Below are 22,884 nucleotides of genomic sequence, written 5' to 3'. Positions count from 1 at the left end.
GGCGATCCACTTGGAACGAATTGTCGGGCGACCCAGTTTCGGGATATTAATTCGCGAACTTTGCGGAGAAATGCACTGGCGTTCCAGTTAATTTGGTGCTTCAATGCATAAAGCAACGATTTTGTTAGAAACTAATTGGAACGCCAATGCGTTTCTCCGCAAAGTTCGGGAATTTATATCTCGAAACTGGTGTCATCCAAGAATTTGTCCAAGTGGATCCGCCTGGCGAACTCCAAGGCTACAATTTGTAAATTGCAATATGAGCCATCAGGTAATTAGTTAAAAACTTAATTAGTAAATTTCTGTTAAATATTCGATTATGCCTTCAATTCTTGTGGAAAAGTAACGTCCGCCCTCTTCGAGTAGACCAGCTCATGAACTAGAATTGTGCTACCTGCCACAAGCACCTTTAAGAATTTTTGAAAGAGTTCGCTGAAACATCCTGTATATGGTCATATTTGGAAATTCAATAAATTAAAATCTGGGTTTTTACATGCCAAACCACAATTTATGATGAGGCACACGCTGGTGATCGAGGCATTCCGAATTATTTTAACTCCCTGTGGTTTTTAATGTGCACCCAATGCATATGGCACACAGGCATCTAGTGCATTTCACTTCCATCGAAATGCCACCGCGCCCGGGATTCAATCCTGAGCTTTCAGTTCAGTAGAGCAACGTACGTACGCCTTAGCCACTACGGCGGGTCTGGAATTTTATATGAATATCTCCAGTAAAAAATTCCAACCAGCTATCAGCTTACATGTCTGTTGGCTAACCCTAATTTCAGACCTTGATGGTCTACTAGCCAATCGGCATACAAGTTTACAGGTCTACAAGCCTACAAGTCTACTACCTGTCTACTACCTATTCTACTGTTTGTCGGTATGCCATTGTACCGGAGACCACTGTTCAAATGTGTATTGTTTATTGAATTGATGAATTCTGACTGTGATTGCTATTACAGTCTTGCAGTCTTAATTAGAATATATTCAGTGCCTTTGAACACTAGAGTATGCCAGTCGGCACTTAAGATGGCTCACTGCATAAATATGCTCACCATTCCATCCAAAACTTCAGGTCATGGTATGTGTGTGATGTGGAAATCACATTTATAACATCTGAAAGCAATATGAACAGAGATAAAACTTTATTGCAAAGTTCACTACTACAGCACATTACCCAATTGCTGCAAGGGGTACCAGTGCACTGCTTTCAGTCTCTTTTCCATAACTTCCTTTGACACGGTGTCGTCCGCGTTGTGAAAACAGCTGCACAAACAAATGAACCATTATTGCCATACGACAGAAGACTAAGTACAATACTTGTTGTGTTGATTAATACACTGAGAAATGAGGAATTGAGCATAAACATTAAAAGACTAACAAGTGGTGAAAGCAGCACAAGTAATATTTATGACTGTTTTGAAGCCAGCTTTGTGGCTGGTGAAGGGCCAATTGGAAGCAAATGCATATTTTCAAGTAATTGTAGGCCAGGCACACCAAGCTGTTTTCATTACACAGATTCCTATTGAATAGCAGCAATAATCCCAACATAGGCCTTACTGCATACCTGCTTGGTTAATTAATAATAGTACACACCGTAAGTTTGCACATTATGAAAATTCACATATTTTCCCCCTCCCACACAATGACCACACTTACAACTCAACACTGCAACGGGTGGCCTGGTTTTGACTTCGACTGATGATAATGGCCAGCTGCGGATGCCAGTGGCAGTACCAGCACTGGAGCTATCTAGTGCTATATGCACAAAGCTAGTATTTTTCCCTTTTTTTTGTCAGTCTAGACAGGTCATGCCGCGCATGCATGGAGTGATCAGACTGCTAGCGTGCCACATAAGGTCGCAAGCTAGCTACAGCACCCACTTCAAGCTCAAAGCATTTCAACATGCTTTGTAGAATGGCAGTCGTTAATTCAGAAGGTACTTCGGCGTCAGCAAAGTACACATCTGCCGTTAGAGATGGCCGCATGAAAAGCTGAATGCTACCAGCAAGGCAAGCAGGAATTTCCGCTGACCCAAGACTGATTTTTACTCGCAAGTTGAAGTAGCAGTGCTTTATAGCTCAGAAGCCTCTGGACAGCTGTTCTGTGTAAATTTAAATGATACAGAAGGAGGCTCGCCGACTTACAAGGAAGCAGGGCATTCCAACTACAAACTTCAATGCAAGCAGCGACTGGATGATGTGCTTCATGTGGCGGCATGGGCTTCATGAGTGTGCTGTGTAAATTTAAATGATACAGAAGGACGCTCGCCGACTTACAAGGAAGCAGGGCATTCCAACTACAAACTTCAACGCAAGCAGCAACTGGATGATGTGCTTCATGTGGCGGCATGGGCTTCATGAGAACATGTCAGCAGCTGCCTTCTACATACAAAGAATCACAGACTTTCAGTATTTGTGATCATTCCCTGGCACCGGGAGGCAAGTTTAGAAGGCTGCCAGTGGAACTGTTGTGTCCATTGGTCCTAGAGGCACAGAACATGATTTCTGATGACACTGTCATCAAAAGCTTCAAGAGAACTGGCATCTGAAGCTCAACTGACACCACTGAGGACCACCTACTATGGGACGACACTACTGAAGTTTAAGAAACTGGAGGGCCAGCCAGAAGTGCAGATTTCTTAAGCTTAAATTCTTATTTGAAATGTATGTTTTCAAGGTTCGAAAATAAGACTTGTCCATTCTTGTAAGTTACACCTTTGTTTGATTCTTTGGTAGCTGGCTTTTCGACACAATCTTAGTGTGCCGTAGATTAGGCTGAACTAGGTGGCTGTGGAAATTAACTTAAGATTTTACCCTGCATATAACATAGCCTTCCACTTTGTGTCATTTTCTTAAGTGTTTAAAATAGGAATAAACAAATGCATAAAAAATACCTAGTGCATATGCTCGTTCCACAAGAAGTATGCTGCAAAGTATCAGCAGGACTGGTATACTGTAGTGATTCCTTTCCCTTCATTTCTATATTGCAATTCTTATCATCCACTGCACATAGCCAGCCAATCATGATCATGTAGGCAGAATGCTACCCTTACAACGCACAAGACAATTCCAATAGAATAATTACACTATCCCAGCCCTAGATGCTTTCATAAAGTGTTTATGTAGCACATGGGCATCATACATGAGCTAAATATTCATGTACCTGTCCACAATATTTTATAAATGCTGTAACCACAAGGAAGTTTTCACATATACTGAAAAGTTTTCACAGCTGAAGTCATGATAATGTTAAATTTGTTTAAATACATTGGTACCTCTGACCAAATATTAATGGCAAATCGACAATAGAATGGATTTCAATAATACTTTAGAGGGAATGTGGGTGGCCAGCTTCAAACTTGAGCGCCATGTGACATTAGCATAACTGCAGCATGAATGCATCCTGTGATGTATCCAAGTTTTTGTGATTGAGCCTACTTCAGCAAGTTGTCTGGGGGGATGTATGAGCTGAAGCAAGAGGCCAGAACAGGGACTGCTTGCACGAAGCCATTTACTGATGGGCAAACTTACCAAGCAGTAGAAAGGTACTTCAGGCTTCTAATTTCGTTGCGCTGTGTCCGGCAGCGCCTGAGGCAAACATATAGCCGAGCTTTCAAGCGACCTTTTACTATTGGCCTACTCATTCACATAGGGTCACAACACAATTACCTGCCTGTCTCCAGTGGGTGAAACTTTCCCAAGAGAATTTTTTGCCCTGCTACTTTGGTGAGTGCATCAGCTCAGTTTGTCTTGTCAAAATGGCTCCCGCTACTTCACATGTAGAGTGCATTTGTTTGATTGCCCTTGTTGTAGATTGCCCTCCTCGGCCGCAGGAAGTCGTAGGTTCAATTTCTACCACCGCACGGCGCCCACTGATTCAAATGGACACAAGTGTACCCCAGCATGGCGTTCGGCTTTCTTCAGGGAGAGGAGCCTGTGCTCTAAATACCAGTCAAAACCCTCATGAGCACAAAAAGAAGTAGGTCTAGGCCATTCCCAATAGTGGCAATTTCCCATGTGGTGCCCCAAATTCCCTTTCGAAGCGCTGAGGTCCCATAATGGCCAAGCACCAGGTGCAGTGCAAGGACCTTATGAGTGTTGTTTATATGTGTGGACTGCTTGAAAACTCTTGAGGACTGTGAATGAAGGAAGAAGAAACAGAAGGCGAGCCAGGCGCAGATTGCGTGCTTGGCAGTGTTCAGAAAAGAAACAATAGAGAAGGAAGAAGAGAGGTGGGTGCCAAATGGGCAGAGGGGGCTAGCAACTTAGAAGACGCAGGACCAGTGCGCTGTTTCGGGAGCTCCTGCCGTGGTACCTGAGGCAGCCCTGAGGACAACGCGCCTGCCTGTCGGTGCAGACGCAGAGTGGCGCCTGGCGTGACGCCATTTGGAGCAGGCCTGGCTGTAGCCTGCTCGTAGCCGCCTGTTGGAGCATCTTTAGGCTGTGTCCGGGGTGAGGCCTAACCGAGGCCTTTGCTTTGAAGCCGCCTCTTGCTCGAGGTGGCATGTGAGGTTGTGGCGGTGGAAGCAACCCGCCCGACAGCCGTTCGAGTCCTCGGGCCACGGTAATGCAGCCGTCGCCTGCCTCATCTGATGACCATTGCCGTCACCCTGCCTTGGCTGGCCTTCCACGAGGGTCATCATGCCTTGGGTCGCCTCCAACGGAAATCGTCGCGACAGCTAGACGATCTACCACTGATCGACGACACCATCAGGAATGTAGCCATGAGACGTACTTGCTCTTTTCTTGAACGCTGCGCGTAGGACTTAGTGTAGACGTGTTTGTTTTAGGGACCTTTGATATGTATTCTGTGTTTAGTGCTTGTCTTGTTACAGTCTTATCATCTTAAATTTTGGTTCACATCGGTTCGCGCGTCTCTGACGTTCATTACTGCTTGACTGCACACAGACATACGTGCCAAACAACTATCCATCACACCAGACCGGGAGCATGCTTGTACCTATTTCACCGGTAGGTACCTAGCGGCTGCACTTGCCTCAAGGCAGCCGAGGCTGATGCTCTTCAACAAGGCCATCTGTCGTTGGACAATAAGTGCCCAGAGAGCACGCATGAAATCTCTTTCAAGATGTGAACCCTCACAAGAAGCCGAGCACCAGGCCAAGGGACATCTCTACCCATCAGAAAGAAACGGAGGTTTTCTGGCGGCACGGGGATTTGAACTCAGTACCTCCCACATACGAGGCGGATGCTCTACTGCTATACCACTACTGCGGTAGATTCATCCAGTTGAAATGGTTAGTCATGAGGATCTGAGACCGCTTTAGCATCCAAGAGAACCAAAAATTGGGCAAGCTGTTATGTATTCATGGTTGAAATGTTGAAAGCGGCATGGGCAAACGCAGACAAAGGAGTGCTTGCACTCTCTTCATTTCTCTGCCCCTCAGTCTGCATTTGTTTTTTAACTGCTTTAAACATTCTAATCGCTTTAGCTGTACCCATGACTGTTATTTTCATTGTCGACCTATTACAGCACCTGGCATTGTGTATATAGCACAGAATGACTAACATGGGAGTGCCAATGTTGCTGTAAGTGACTGCCATGTACTTAACAGAAAAATTTATGGAGGCGTAATGGAATAAGATGAGCGTCTACAGCTCCAACAGTATCCCATATTATTATTATTAAGCCCTTGTCTTCAAGGAGCCTACTGGATAATTATTAGGATAGGAACTTTTCCTTGTGTGTGTTGAGGGCTTTACTAAATGCATTAGGAGCAAGTTTGAATTTTTTTGAGGCTACAGCACCAAGTAGTTCACAAGAAAGTTTCTCACTATTAAGCAACAATGGGAAAGAAGCATTGTTGCTAATATTCAGTAACAGTGACGCACGCTGTTTGCGGCGGTATGCATGAGGAAACAGTTCCCTTTCTTTTTGCTTTTTAGTTTCGCAAGTTTGAATTTGACTGTAGCACGCTGATGCCTACAAGATGAAGAGAAGATATACAATAAAGCTTGCTCAGAGTCGGTTACTTTAGCGAGCCCTGCTCAGATTCTGATCGAGATGTATGAAGCTATGTATGGACTAAATGTACTATCACATATTTCTACTACTAGCACTAAACTTAGTACTAAGTTAAACAGAAAGATACTAAAGAACTCTTCCCTGATACCCAACAACAAACAGCATGCTTGTGTGTGCGTCACTGATGCAGAATGTAACTAACACTTTAATTGTGTTGCCTCAAAAATGAACTTTTTTGAGAACTACCCAATGCTCCGTCCCCAAATAAGGTACGAAAAAAGCAACCTCCTCCCACAGTGGCTAGTAAGGCTGCAGCTAAGCCCCTAACGATTACAATGAAAAGCATGCAAGTTATCAATTGGCTAGATTGCCATGCAGCGCATAATACAGGATGCCATTGACCCATGGACGAAAGCCGTATACCCTGCCGTGATGAGTGCTACAGGTGCTGCAAATGTTATCGCAAGCAATTATAATGCTGACACTGCCATCCTAGACACGCTGTTCTGCGTAAGTAGCTGAAGGGCCTCCTGCAACAACTTGGCATTCAAGACAATGCCATCACTGTGGAAGACAAATTGGAGTCAGATCCATCACCAAACTTGTCAAACGGGTGAATATGGTCTCAAAACAAGCACTGGTGTTGCAGTTTTGAGGCAAACCAATGAATGCATACAGGTTGAGAAGCAGCAGAAAGTTCGAAAAACTGAATTGGTAAACTTGATTCAGGGTATCAAGGTAAGAATATGCCACCGACACTCAAGGCAGGCAGATGGATTTGTTTTGTGCCCATGTGAACGAGCGAGCCTGATGCACAAGATCGCAAAAAAAGCTCGACCAATTCTGTTGCCTCAGATGCTGCTGGACGCAGTGCAGTGGCAAATAAAGACCTGAAGTGCCTTCAGAAAACCAACTTACTTGGTTGGTTTTGCTTTCTCGTTTTTTGATCTGCTATGTACTCCTTCCGAGTAATCATTATAGATGCAGCATCTGCTTTTTAAGTCTTGTTTTTTTAGGTTATTATTTGCTGGGCCAGCGCACATGCTTCAACCTACCTTCACATATTTTTAGAGGCAAGCGTCATGCTGTGCGATAATCTGGATTGTCTCTTATCACCTCTGGTATACTAGGCCGTACCAATCTGTCATGGCACATGGCTATGATGTGGTTGTATTAGGGGGTCCTGGTGACTCCAATATTTGGTTGCTTTATCATTAATGTGATGCCCCATGATGGTCTTGTTCAGTACTTATAAATATCACATTTCTTCAGTAAACTGCAGTTGAAAGTAAGCGCCAAACCCGTGTTTACTGCAAACCGATCTCTGCTCTACCATTTTCCAGTGATTATGCTCTCAGTAACGTGCTTAAATAGATTCTCATTTTCTACGGAAATTGTTCATGTGTGTCACAATGGCTCATAGAGAGATTCAGCTATACCTTTGCAATCCTCCACCTTGAAATCCCTATTCATCGGCTTACAGTAAGAGTCTTAAAATCGATTTCGCTCCTTTACAGACACTTTCGCCCATATTTTCACTGCACATGCTTTCGCTCTTCCCTTATATCCTCACAATTTTCTAGTGGCCCCATGACCTGTGCAGCACTCTCCAAGTGAAACAACTTATTCCATACATTTGCACTCAGTAATTTCATTTCTGTAAGTTCTGTACTAGACACTAGCTAATTATTTTATTCCTTAAAAATTTTATTTCTCTTTCATAGCAATTACTCCGGCTGCTATTAGAAAATAGCAAAACATTATTTTTATAATGCCTTCAATGAATCAACCTTCAATGATTTAGCCTGCATATCATGTACAGCATGCAGCTCTTCTGCAATGTTTCACCTTAATCCAAAATTTAACTATCTCGATCTAGATGCAGATGCTTGCTATGCATTGCCCTTCTTGTGATTACTTTTATATGTGCACCTATGATTCATCGCAGTGTTCTTAGAGTATCACGGATGAACATCAGTTCTTCCTATTTATGGAGGTGGTGTTATGCAGGCAGTGTCTGACAAATTGAACATCTTTCCTAAAGTTCGGAAAGCAGACACAATTCTATATGAAGGAAGAATAGAACCTGATCACCTTTCTTTCTCATACAATCACCCCCAATGAATATATAAACAAAAGAAAAACTAAATTTTCTTTTAGTTATATATAACCTAAGAGTAACTCATTACTCATTAGTTTGCTGAGCTATCTACAACTGAAACTGTTGCAGCATGTCAGAAATGCTACAGTGCATTGCACATTATGTTTATCATCAGTAAATGAGCATTTTCAGGCATCAAGCTCAGCATATCAAAGATATGATGTTGGCCTTTGGGAGGTTAAAATGTCCACAATTTTGGCCATCAATTCCATCCCGTATGATATAGGCCACATGACAACACAAAAGCATCCAAATAAGCTAACATGTTGACATCTTCAATGCCTATAAAATCATCAGCAACTTTCCATTTGTTGTTGCTTATATGAAGACCAAATTTACATGTCCCTTGCATAAACTTATGGCAAGAATATCATGATCACAAGTATTAATTTCTATAATTATGACTTAAACTCACTCTAAAACATAATCTAATAAACGTAGCACTGACATATATACATACCTGGCCAAAATATACCCAGAGCCTAACTACAGTGTTGGCCAATTAAACGAGGAAATATAACTTATTTCACTTAAAATATAGTCTGTGGTACTTTACCCAAATATGACTCGAAGGAAACTGCACAAATCTGAGTGGCGATGTGGGCTTGTTGGTTGTTTATGTTGAAATGAGCGAGCTGTAGCGCGAACAGGGAACAAAGATATGAGAAGGCACAATGAAGTGCTACGTGTGTGTATTCTTTGTGCCTTCTCGTGTATTTTTCCCTGTGCGTGCTACAATTTGCTCGTTGCACAAATCTGTTACCAAGCTTCTTATCGTCATTTATTTCATCTTTAAGGGCCTCTGTCAGGGCATTACGTTAGGGGTGGCATATTCATGCAGTCGTCTCTAGCATTCACTCAAACCATTACCAAATGTTCACACCCTAAATGTATAATTGCTTTTAATGATGAACAAGTCTGCAATTCTATTGTCTGCGAGCATCGACAATACATATCCTGACCTCTGCAGTGACTGATCTGCTACAAATTATCTTTGAGGTTCTTAAGCTGCGTGATTTTGTACTTTTATGTTTAATAATGCACTACGTGAGACCATGAGTATACTTTATATGGCTTCGTTTTCAAATTTAAGTAACTTCAGGGTGATGAACACACACACACTTATGGAAACATGAAAATGAGAACCAGAGGGGGTTTGAATTTACCATGTTTTTTCCATTTCCTGTGGATAGCCAGGAGGTGCTCCAGCAATGACAGTCCCCTGTCTGCACCGCCCCATGGAGGCCAGCTGCCACTGAGAAAACACGGATTATTATTATTATCAGATATTAGCTAGCAGCATCACATATGCAAGCCGACTTGTGTAGAACAGTGCAAGACAGTTGAAGTGACATGTACATTAGGTGAATATTCATTTAAGACACATGTAACTGCAGTCATCCGTGTTGCTGACTGCATGTCTCTGCAGAGTAATGCAAATAGGCGTGCAGCTTACATGATATATGAAGCTCAAGTGCACTGTGTAGGTTATCAAGTTAGGTGTTGTTCTCTAGAGGTCTTTGTGATCAGTACACGTGATGCCATATGCACTGAAATGTGATGGTAAAGAACCGAGTGCTCCCAGTCATTCCATGAACTCAATACTATTGCTGCAGCTACGTGATAGCAGAAGGCTGTATGCACTAGTTCAAAGAGCTACCTAAAACAGGGTGCATGCCATAATTGATTACATGAATCAGTGGGAAAATGTCACTTGGTGGCTGCCACTAGACATGGGAATGGTTAAGTAGCGCTGCAAAGTGCTACTCAATGCTGGTTCCTAATTCCTTACATAACATTCACTATGTCAAAGAACAATGCCACTAAGTCCTGACCTGTCTGCCATGCAGATAAAGGTTACGCATTGCTGAAGTTGTGCTTGCAGGATGTGAAAAAAAGCTGTCCAAAAGAGAATTTAGCACATGGACAAGAATGTCAAAATGAAATCTAACCTCACTAAAGTTGTGGTATAGTGGCGACATTTCACACAATATTTCAATAGAACCATGAAAATTTCTGTTAAATTGAAAGCTTGCCTATATTGTTGTGTTGTACCCATGTATTAGTGCTATGACAAATGAAGGATCTAAGTTGACAGATGAAGCGACAAACTTAAAATGTCCACGTGCATACATGCTAAAAGGCAGTTTCCCTGTTTCATTACATTTTCCAAACTCTTGCAGAGCTGTTGTATACTCTACGAGTACAAAGCATGGCTCGATAATAGAATAAACCGCACAGTATGTGCTGCCACGCTAACAAATTGGTAAAAGAAAAACAAGGAAAGCTTCTGCTGTCATGATTTTACCATTAAGTGGGCTCAAATACTACACGAACACATATATCGAGAAAAAAAATTGGTTTCAACAAATGCAAGCAACGTGTGGAGTCAGCCCTATTATAACAGTTACCAACTCATGTGAGCAGAAAAGCAGGTGAGAGCACACTGGCTCAGGCTGAGCCATTTGCCTTTCCTGTAAATAAATCCTCACACTCTGAAGCTCATATTGATACTCCCTTCAGTCACGGTGTACATAATTGTGTGCACAACTTATTTTTGCCATTTCTGTGCAGCTGTGTCAAGGAAATGACCACAAAAACTAATCTTAGGGTAAATTAAACATTATGGTTACCTCAAGTACCTTCATTTCACTTCTGAGGGAAATGTATTGCTACCGAAGATAGCTTTGGAGAAGGCACTACAGTGTTTGACGGAAGGTGTGATGTGGGACATTTCTGTAGCAATTGCAAAATAATTTTCTTCTTTCTAGTAAAGCTTGCAACCAATAATTAACTTGTGCAGGTAACACACTAGTGATTCAGTAATTTTTTATGAAGAGACCTATCATTACAGCGTGCACAACAATTAGATACTTAATCACTCTGTAATTATGGTGAATCATCATAATATGCAGTCATTCTACCATCTTGACTTGCTCTTAATGGAGTCTGCAGCACCTTGGCATATATTTATGTAAATTTCATACATTTATCGACAGTCAATCATACTTCGTCACTGAAGGGGTTAAGTGTAATCGGGCAATTTTTTCACGCCAGTGTGTGAATCGGGAATGCAGAACTTCAACGAGTTCCACTGAACGCAGTGTAAAGAAGGTAAGAGCAAATCACAACATTAAAAAAACATAATGGCCCCCCCCCCATGCCACAAAATTGCTGCAAAACCAGAAAAATGTTGGCTGGTATCAAAGTGGAGCCAATGCACACGAACATGCTTGATAATAATCTACTGGTAAGAGTTCGTGCAATTTCTTAGTCCCGATGATAGATTGATGATGATAAATAATAATTTAGCCTATAAACACATCCATGTAAGTCCCGAACAAGTTGAGATATCCATGAATCTAGCTTCCTGGATCTTGCGTTTTACTCACCTATACCAGAAGGATACGCCACATAAAAGAAAAACCTGCATGCATGCCGGCATCTCTATGATACGAGCACTTGTCAGTTAAATAATAAATCGCACAGCTATAATTTCAGTCAATACAGAAAACAAATCAAGGTGAACACGGTTTCTTCAATAAGTTGTCCCAGACTGACCAAGGTGTTGTGTACTAACAATAAGCATTGGTGCACACGCTTCTTGGACAGCCCTGGGCAGTCAGGGGTGGCCAATCGAAGAGCCTAGTATACATATTGAAAATCAGTCTGCACTCCAGTGAGCTATACATCCAGAGAGAAAAAGATCTCCATTTGTGTTCTCCCTATTGACTGCTCCAACTGTCTCTGCAGCTAAATCTTCGTACACCTTGCTGGTTTGGCACATCCCATTTGCTTAGCTCACTGAGGAAAGACACTGCATTAGAACGTTTTCCTTGTCGTTTGAACTTTGCCCTAGATCAGTTCATTGCTGCACATCTATGCAGCCGACATCACATGAAAACAATTTAACACTTTATCAGTGACAATCTCTCTCATTTTGGGAATGTTGTAGTAATCTTACAGTTCAATGCAAGCAACGGCGTAAAAGTTCCTTCACTGCTAAGAATGACTGTTGGCAAATTTTACGCATAGCAGTTATATCCACTAGAGAAGAAAAAAAAACTCTTGATGCAAACAGCCGCAGCTATGCTGTGTAAACATTTGTATAGCCTTTCATATGAAAGTACCGCACAGTTGAGGCCACCTAAAAATACTGACAAAGAAGCTGTGCTGGACAGCTCTCTAGCTAGCGGCATCAGCAACAGCAGCAAATAGTAATAACGAAAGTTGATAATTAATAATTGCATTTAGTAATGTCACCAGGGTGATTTGGAGGTCCGCCAGCATGACAAAGCCCACTAATATAAACGAAGTTGGTTAAAATTCGGCTAGACGAATCGCCTAGCAGCCAGCCAGGTACACTCCGTCTCTGCAAAGACTATTACAAGGTGCCGCGCACACCACAGTGAAATAAATGCAAATGATATAGCTACATCTAGCTCCAAAACTACAACGCTGAATTCAAACACATAAAATAATACAAGATATTTCATAGCGTGTAGCATAGCATGACTCGAAACAAGGACGATCGATCGAATAACGCAGACCTTCAATCAAATTAATATGACAGTCAGCCTCTGTGCTAGTAGATCATTCGTACTTGTAATTGGGTTGACAGGGTCCGATGTACATACGCCACGAACTCCAAGGCAAACATAACAATAATAGGGACTGTAGACGAAACTGAAGGAGCGGATTCGCCCGCTTGTGTTTTAAGCCCAAACCGCATTCACGCGATTTTGTGCGCAACGGCGACGAGCGACGAAACGGGCCGTCGCGCGAACAGATCGCTTGGTCTTTTCGCTCAATCGCTCGGTTCTAGAAATTTAGAATACGTCGCTCGTCGCCAGGAAGTGCTATGAGCGACTAGCCAATAGCGCGAAGCCGGAACTGGATATACATCAGTCAAGTACTACCGATTGTCGCACGGAACGAGCAAACGACTAGATTTTGATACGTGCAAGGATAATAACGTAGTGAAATATTTAGAAATATTTATGCTGCTCTTTACACTAAAACCCGTTAAATTAATAAAGCAAGCGTCACGCCAGTTTCGGCGAGTATTTGCTGCCCTCATAAAGGCAACACCGGGGAGACGTCGCTCGTCTCGTCGCTTGCATGCTGTACGACTTGTAGGCGACGAACGAACGCGACAGCCATCTCCATCGCGTCGCTTGTCGCGCGCAAGATTGCGTGAATGCGGTTTATACTTTACGCGGTATCGCAACACGCACTGCTTCAAAATTATGCAAATAGCACATAGCAAGAGGGGGGTGGGGGGGATTGTACGTACCTTTGTAAAAGTTGCGACTGCAAGTGACAATCGCCAGGCACGCATTCTCTTCAGAAAAGGTCTTCTCGGGCGCCGCCGTCTACGTACGTGGCAGCTCCATCAGCAGTGACGCGGTTTGTGCAGTTTCACGATGAGCACTGGCATATAATCATCACTGCACTGCGACAACGCGCAGCCACGGTATTCAAAAGTTGAACCGTGCGCGCGACACATACAAACAAAGCGATCGCCGAGGGCCGCGCCGGTGAAGGCGCCCGCTGCTTCCCTTTACTTACAGTCGCGTTAAACTGCGTTGATGAGGACTCGTTCCGATTGCGTTCACGAATAACACACAAACCGCGGAGAACATTGCGTTAACACGGATGCACGAACGAAAATTACACACGAAAACAGGCCTCGGTATCTGACAGCTGCCGTCCATGTGCTGCCGGCGCAGCAAGCTTACCAGTGTTGCCAAGCGATACATTGCATTGGCCATTCCACGTTTGGTTTCGGTTTGGATTTCACTGAATGTGTCAAAACTTTAGCTTGGTGGTAATTTTTGGCAGTATTTCATTTAATGGGGCTTGAATAAAGTATCTAGATTGACTGATGTAGCAAACTTTTTGTTTGTGCTTGTGCAGTAGCTGATATAACGAATAGGAATTCGTGCAGCAGGTTTCCTAACTCATGCTTTAATATTCCCAGGCTGCTTTACATAGGCCGGTATATATGATTGCAAAAGTATATGTTCATGTTCTCTCTCAAAAAGTAGACATATTCATCGGGTGTGGTTGTGAGCCAACGTGCAAAACGATGAGTTGATTGTGTGTGTTTCTGCGATAAAATTCACTTCAACTCGTTACTACCTGCTCGGTGCAAGCACATTCATTTCGATCGAGATGCTTTGCCTATAGCTGCAGTGCAAAGCATCGCATTTGTTACGTGCAGTATAGCTACATCTCGTAAATAAGGCCATGCTGTCCGGCAGGCGCGGTGCTAATAACCCATACTAGACGGCAGTAGCGCACCCAGGATCTCTGCCGGGGGGGGGGGGGTACATTTGTGTGTGTGTGGGGGGGGGGGAAGCAAACACTTTACATAATATGTAATTACCTTGCTTTAGCCAGAGGAATCCAACAGCAACTCAAATGCCTCATAACTATAATACAAAACATAATTATAATAATAAATCATAATTATAATAATTATAATTTTAATATATAAGGATGATGACAATGTTTATTTCTTCAGCGTTTTACTCAAAGTAATTTAAGAGTGAATGAGTAAATAGAAGACAGTAGGTGATAGAGTGTTTTTGTTAATCCGGAAAATTCGACCTCAAGCCATCTCCTGAATGGTAATGACAGTGTGCACAGAGCGCTGAAGGTGCACGTTGGACTGGTGGGGCTCGACGCGTGAGTGGAGGGGGAGGGGGGTTACAACTACAATTTAGGTATACTTTTAAATCCTTATATGGCAATATAAGGCGTTTACTTGCAGCCATATATGACAGTAGAACGCCTATTTGTACCCTTATATGACGTTATAAAGCCTTACTTGCAGTCATATATGGTAGTATTAGGCCATATCTGGACTATTATATGGCAGTATAAGGCCATATCTGGACCCTTATATGGCAGTGTACGGCCATATCTGGACCCTTATATGGCAGTATAAGGCCATATATGGACCCTTATATGGCAGTATAAGGCCATATATGGACCTTTCTATGGCAGTATAAGGCCGTATCTGGACCCTTATATGGCAGTATAAGTCCTTACATGGATCCTTATATGGCAGTATAAGGCCTTATATGGGCACTTATATGTCCAAATATGGCCATATATAAAACATATAAGGGCCATATCTGACATTTTCGTAAGGGTACCCTCAGCATGGAAAATGGTCACGATCATTCCAATTCCCAAAGCCAATAAGACCCCACACAAAATCGCGATTCTCCGCCCCATTTCGCTGATGTCGAGTCCAGGAAAACTTTTGGAGCACATGGCACTATCGCGACTACTCTGGAAACAGGACCTGATGTATCCGGTCGACCCACGTGTAATCGGATTCCGGAAACACATATCAATGCACGATGCTATCCTTGCTTTGCAGGATGTGTGCACTGAATACAGTACTTCTAAACTGCGCGCCATAGTTCACCTGTACAATAAGGGTGATTTTGACCACGTCACCCATGAAGCGGTTCTCGAAGGCCTTAGAGAGATCCGACCGGGACAGAAGCTGTATAGTTATGTCCGAAACTTTCTTACTGACCGCATGGTTTCCGTGAAGGTAAATGAGGTAGAAGCAGACGCACGGTATCTCCAACAAGGGGTGCCGCAAGGGTCGATTCTGTCACAAACCCTCTTCTCCCTCACTCTCAACAGTCTGACGCGCCACTTCAGAGCAGTGCCAGACCTTCATTTTACAATATATGCGGATGACATCACCCTCTGGACCTGCAAAGGCTCACCATCAGAAATACAACACACACTACAGTCGGCTATTGACACCACATCTCGGTACCTTCAAGAAAGAGGGCTCACTCTATCCAATGCCAAATCAGAGCACATCGTCACGAACTGAAAACTTCCAAAGGCTCGGGAAGATCGGCAACTCATTACACTCTCCATACAGAATGACCCCATTCCTAGAAAGCCCTACATAAAGGAGCTAGGCTTCTGGTTCCAACACGACGGCAAGTCCAAGGAATGGCTTCAACATACAACCGAACAATTACAACAAGTTCACCGCCTCTTGAAACGCACTACGCGTAAGCTAAGAGGCATCAAAGAACATCAACTTCGGCGCATGACCCTGGCCCTAGCCACACCCCGTGTCATGTATCAATACCCATATATAGAAATTACCAAGACACAAAAATCTAAGCTTGAAACCATGCTCCGTCAAATCTCTCGTACAATATTGGGTACACCACAATACGCCAAGTCCGCTAGGGTTCAAGATAGGGCGATTCTTCCTAAACTCGACGAGCTGGCTCAACTTCACCGTGAAGCAAAATTTACCCGCCTCAAGTTCTCTGCACAAGGACACACACTGCTTAGTGAGTTGGGCTACAATATACCTCCACCGCCCGCATTCGAAGCAACCCGGCACCCATGGGCGACGCTCGACCAGATCGCCGTCGAACCTGTACCACGGCACATGGACCAAGACAGACAGCCAGGACGACGCCAAGCATGCGCCCAACATCTCCACGAAAACACAGAAGAGTGGATCTTGTACACGGACGCATCTCCTTCTCGGAACTCCGAGGGCTAGCGGACAGGGATAGCTTCTGAAGTCTTACCACTGTCTTGGGGCTGTCTTGGGGCTTCCATTACAACATTAGCACGCAACGCCTGGAGGAAATCACGGTCGTTGTGGAGGCCGTTACCATGCCCAACCCGCACGCCCGTAATATAGTGATACGCACAGATGGTCAAGCAGCCTGTCGAGCCCTAGCGACAGGTGACATTCCAGACGCGCATTACAACGCATTAGCTAACCACTTTGATGCCCACCCTTCGATAAGTGTGTGGATACAGTGGATACCTGGTCACTCGGGGATTAGAGGGAATGAAGTGGCACATGCCACGTCCCGCGCAAGTCTCCCGGGCCCTCCCCTGTGGTGGCCGGATTCACTGAACCGTACCCAATTACTTGCTCTGGCGCGTTCCGACCGGCACCAAAGATTAGACGAAATGCGTAGCAACTGTAGAGTTTATCCAAATCCACCCCACTCCTTGACGCGACGCGAAGCGGCCCTAGTGCGGGGTGCGCGAACACACTCTCTACTGACCCCCCACATACAGCACTACATACAAGGCAAGGACGGGACTACCACCTGTGTGGCGTGCGGTGGTTTCCCGGATAACGCCCACGTTCTGTGGGATTGTCCGTGTGCCCATGCAGCCATGCGCGGGAGCCTCAGTCAAATACCTACTACACGAAGACCAACGACCCTGGAGGAGTGGCTGGCGGCCTCCTCCCCAGATATTATGAAAGCACTGCTCGTAAAACTTAAACTTCTGGACCTGTCTGAAAATTAGCCCTAGCTCTTTTTGGTGGACCTGGACTGGGGTCTATTTTTAAATAAAGTTGTTATCGCTCTCTCTCAAAACATTGGCTCCAGCGATGTTCGTTGTTCTACCACTCTTCACCATTTAAAGTCTCCGTATTCCTGTGTACTATCGACCAAAAAAGCTTACGGACCAAGGGATCTGACAAACAGTTGAATATTTCAGCAGCCTTAAAATTCAGCCAGGTATTCCCATTTCCACCCTCTACTGGTATATGGGAATGATGTTCTGATGTATAGTTTTACTGGCTACATTAAAAGGCTGCTCGGATATTTAGCGTTTTCTGAGATCCCGTGGCCCATAAACTTTTTGGGTTGATAGTAAATCTGTATTTTTAATGTTGTCAATAAAATTGCAATAACAGAGACTTGTTACACGTAGCGGACGATGAATTTGGGCGCGTTTGTAGATTACAGAGTATCTGCGCAACAGCGACACAGACAAAGCAGTCTTGTGTGTCTTGTCTCCTCCAGCCATCTGTCATATTTGCACAATTACTCTGTCTCTAAATAAAAATACCACTGCCCATTAATACTAAAATGAATAAAGGCAGGAGTGAGGACACATAAATTACAATAAACAGCATGATACTGCTAAGGAGATATGCCAAAGTGCCCGCTATGATTTGTTTCACAGATAACGTGCTGAAGATGGCTACTTGCTGTGGCAGTTGCCGCTTCTTGAATACGCAAAATGAAGTACATTTGAAAGTTACAAAAATAGACAGGACAACAGTAGTAGAAGACGAAATGACACATTGTTTTGTATAAGAAGGTAAACTAATGTCTGATACACGGCGGAAAATTAAAAAAAATGTTACATTACAAGAGAAAGACACCCCACTGTACTATATTTCACTCAACGCCATTAATGTTTATCGGTAAAATAAAAAAAGATTTCTGCGTGGACGCAGTAAAGTAATTATTAGTATTTCGCTGTTAAAATAAAATTTCCTACAACGATCGATTATGCCAGAGAGCGACAGAGAGAGAAGCAACTTTTATAGAGTTCTTCATGGGGCCAAAGGCGGCCAGAGGGGCGGGCGACAGCCTTTCTCGCCCCCTCCCTTAGACGGCGGCCAGTACTTATAGTCTAACGGCGGCCGCGGCCATGCGGACGACCCTGAGCTGATCCTCCGGGTCGCTGCTGAGCAGCATAGCCTCCCACTGGTCAGCAGCGGTAATTGTGAGTGTAGGGTAGGTGCCAAGTTTGTTAGTGCGCTTGACTTGTGGACAGGGTCAGATAATGTGATTAAGCCAACTACAGTTGCATTTACTTTGAATTGTTATAAGCATATTACAATATGGAAGACAGGAATTACTTGGGTTGATAAGTAGGTCACTGGAAAGTACAACTTTGCAATGAACTTGTTTCTGCTTTTCCTTCACTTAGTACCATATACCAACCAATTACAATAGTTTTTGAGTGTTAATCTTTTTTCGCTGAGTCATTACCATTTTTGCTGAGTCATGCCCATGACTGTGACTTCAACCATCATCCTTTAGTGTTTACATTACTTAGTGCCCACGTCAGAACCCATTTCAGTGGTTTTTGAATGCTAATCTTTTTTCGCTGAGTCATTCTCATTTTTGTTGAGTCATGCTGATGACTATGACTTCTGCCATTATTTTTAGGGTTGCTTTTCACTTAGTCCCGACGTCCGAACCCGGTTCAGTGGTTTTTGAGTGTTAATATTCTTTTTCTGAGTCATTGTCCTTTTTGCTGAGTTTTTTTAATGTTAATCTTTTTTTCGCTGAGCCATTCTCATTTTTGCTCAGTCATGCTCATGTATATGACTTCTACCATTATTGTTTAGGGTTTCTTTCACTTAGTGCCGACGTCGGAACCCGGTTCAGTGGTTTGTATGTGTTAATATTTATTGTGCTGACTCATTGTAATTTTTGCTGAGTCATGCTCATGACTATAACTTCTACATTCATCCTTTAGTATTTCCTTCACTTAGTGCCCATGTCAGAACCCCTTTCAGTGGTTTTTGAGTGTTAATCTTCTTTCGCTGAATCATTGTAATTTTTGCTGAGTCATGCTGATGACTATATGGCTTCTACCATTATGCTTTAGTGTTTCTTTCACTTGGTACCCATGTCCGAACCAATTGCAGTGCTTTTTGAGTGTTAATTTTTTTCTCTGGGTCATTGTCATGACCTACATGACACGCATGCTATGATATTTATGCCATGACCTATTATTCATGTTCGTCATACACTCCTGTCATACTATGCCAATTTTGGTACCTACCATGTTAGCGAAACCAGCATGACAGCACCAGGACGTAGGCGACTAATTCATGACCTACATGACAGGCATGCCATGACATTCATTTCAAGACATATCATTTATGTTCGTCATATTCTCCTGTCATACTATGCCAATTTTGGTACATACCAAGTTAACGAAACGAACATGAGAGCACAAAGGCCTAGGCGGCTAGACAGATAGATAGACAGACATTAAGACAAACAGACAGACAGATACTGTCAAAGTAGCAAATGTTCGCCAAGAAATGCTTCGCATTTAAAAGACGCAGTGCAGAAAGCAACACTTCGGGTGCTTGTCACGGTCCGGCAAGCTGCACTTGGTCGATGACGGCGAAGATAACATTGGTGTCACGCTCCGGCTGGCTCTCCTTGCCGTCGCATTCACATTACGCGTAAAGAAGTTACCACCGCAACTTGCCGTTACGTTCGGTTGCAGTCGCCCCATACGCAGCGCTTTCAGAATCATTCAACAACGACAACGTGCTGGTGCACCATTCATCAGATAGCTCCATGCTTTTAATGGCTTCGGCTTTGGATCATTTTGTACCCGCACCACAAAGGCCCTAGTTACGATTTTTTTCCCTCGCGCTTATAAAACTTGGCTTGCTCGCTGATAATTTAGCGTCCCGTAAATAATGGTCATGAAAGAAACATCCATGAATTTTGCTTGCGAATTTAATTAGCAAGCGATTGTATACTGCAACTTATACAGCAAATAAAATACGAACATTACTTCGTGTACATACTTGTCTAATAGATTGCTATGGCTATCAAGGCTTTGCCTTTCCGGAGAAACTACGAACTTTTTGCTTTGATATTTCTAAGGGGACTCAAAAGCAGTGTTGTGTGTGCTTATGGTTCTTCGTGGTCGTGGATCGCAATGCACCGTGGTAGACCTTTGTCAATGCCGTTGCGTGGCTGAGCTCATGGTCCAATCACAACCTCGGCTTCCGCATTCCAGTGGGGCGGAATGCAAAAACGCTCGTGTACCGTGCATTCGGTGCGCCTTAAACACCCTGAGCTACTAAAATTAATCATCCCTTTCTAATTACGGGGTGCCTCATAATAAGATCTTGGTTCTGGCCCGTAACCCCCCCTCCCTCAATTTAATTTTACTTCGAGAAAATACATTTGCCATCGGCCCTTACCACGCATTTACCATTTACCGCGCGTTTGTCACGGCGTTTACCATTTACCGCGCACGTGTCGAGCGCGCCTATTCAAGTTAACGTGTTATTGCATTGCTGGGCTACGTTTAGTAGCCAAGCCTTCCTAGAGATTTACTTACTGTCAGAATCCAGTGTGACAATTCCATATCTTCCTTTACAGAAAAAACCAGCTATCGCTTAAGAGTGTGATCATATCAACATACGTGGTCAAGGAAAGTCAACGTTCACAATTTCCAGTCATTGCAGAACATGATAAGGGCGAAAGAGTGAGACACTGCGTTACAACCAGGACCTAAACTGTAAGCGCCTGTCTATGCCACTAGCAAGCGTAAAGCCAGAGTAAATGATCTGGTATTTCTTGTCCTCTACTTTAATATTTCTCTCGACAAGACTCATCTCGAGTGGCAAAGGTGGCGCCATCTTTGACGACGACTCTTCGCCAGCCATTGGGAGTGAATTGACTCGTGCAGAAGGGTGTGACATTATTTTGCGACTCAGCTCCGCATTAGAAGAGCAACTCTAGGCCATTCAGAGAGCCGAGGAAGCTGCCCGAGCCCAAGTGCTCGCGGCCGAAGCCTAGGCCGAGGCCCGCACCAAATTAAATTCGCAGGACTTTCAATAAAGTTGTTCAATCTATACTCAAGCAAAAAAAAAATGATCGCCATATCCACGAAGTGAATGATGATGAGTGGGTGAAGCTCCGGAGGTAATCTGGTAAACCGCGAATCCTGCGTAGATTTTGCCCACTCGATCATCATACAAAGATGTGACACAGAAACACGGGGGTGTGGTGTGATTATATATACAGTATATACACAATGGAAGGCGCTAGCGCAAGACAGGGGTAATTGGAGATCGCAGGGAGCGGCCTTCGTCCTGCAGTGGACATAAAATATGGGCTGATGATGATGATGATGATAATGATGATATACACACTGTTTCTTTATGTACATATTGATACAGTATATACACAATGTTTTATTATTTACACATGGGGTAGATGATGATGTTGTTCTAGAGCTCTACGGACCACAAAGAGGGGGTTCCCCTGATTCTGTTTTAGTCATATATGTCGTTAAGCTCAGGAGAACGTTTCCCTTTCAGTATAACGGCATTGTGGTCCGTAAAGTACAAAGCCAAGGGATCGTGTATTGGATGTAGCCTCAAGTTCGAGAAGGCGATGTCTATACAAGTTCCCCTGATGGTGGTGGGACGTTTGTATTCATATGAAATTCACCAGACATTTAGCGGGACATCATCATCATGACCGCATCATCATCATCAAGACCGCACGGTCATGACGGCGAGCGCGCGCTGCAGCCGCTTTGCGAGCCCTCCGCTGCGCCGCCGCCTTGTCTTCTTCGGTGTTCATAGTAGCAGGGTAGCAGTATTGAAGCGCATTGAGTGTCGACCGGCGAAAGAGAAAGGAAGCGCGCCAAGAGCGAGCGCCGCCGCGCCATCTAGTGGGCGCAATTCAAATCAAACGAGAGCACAGCTGCGCCTCTAGCGGGAGCGGCGAGTACTAGCGTGGCTACAACGGCGCGACGGGGGACAAGGCTCGACCTTAAGGAGCTTCGCCCATAAAAGGTGTGTTAGTACAAAGAGAGTCAAGTTGCCGTGACTCACTCTTGACCCGTTTTTTTCTTAGAATGTAAATATGTAACACGCGTTTATAGGGGCGTGGAAGTGGCACGGCAACGACGATGCCGCTCACGCTATTTTTACTGTTCTTCCAGGTCACCGGTTTCCCTTGCTCGAGGCTTCTCCTTTGTCATAGTGAGGCTTTTGCTGTTCGTCGCTGGGCCGACAGTTAACCTCTGACAGCCATTGGACTCGACGCGCTGTGGAACGGGACGGATGCGGCCTCGAACTTTGCGGCTGTGTGCAGTTAGGCTGAGTTCGGTCAATGTCCCGTGCCAGTC

At 44.0% G+C, this 22,884-nt stretch overlaps 1 long non-coding RNA gene across 2 annotated transcripts; it reads right to left on the bottom strand.

Annotated features, from left to right (window-relative positions):
* Positions 1–977: 977 nt before the first annotated feature.
* On the bottom strand, positions 978–14,418 carry LOC119448503 (uncharacterized). Of its 2 annotated transcripts, XR_007466605.1 has the most exons (4): positions 13,448–14,418; positions 9,318–9,406; positions 1,183–1,271; positions 978–1,121 (listed from the first exon to the last, which is right to left on the bottom strand). It is a non-coding gene; the product is annotated as an uncharacterized LOC119448503 (long non-coding RNA). The 2 variants fall into 2 exon arrangements; XR_005191144.2 differs by lacking the exon at positions 978–1,121 and having other exon boundaries at positions 1,140–1,271.
* Between the last annotated feature and the right edge of the window lie 8,466 nt (positions 14,419–22,884).

Source organism: Dermacentor silvarum, chromosome 4 (assembly GCF_013339745.2).
Source record: "Dermacentor silvarum isolate Dsil-2018 chromosome 4, BIME_Dsil_1.4, whole genome shotgun sequence".
Lineage (NCBI taxonomy): Eukaryota > Metazoa > Arthropoda > Arachnida > Ixodida > Ixodidae > Dermacentor > Dermacentor silvarum.
This window is presented reverse-complemented; position numbering and strand designations above follow the sequence as displayed.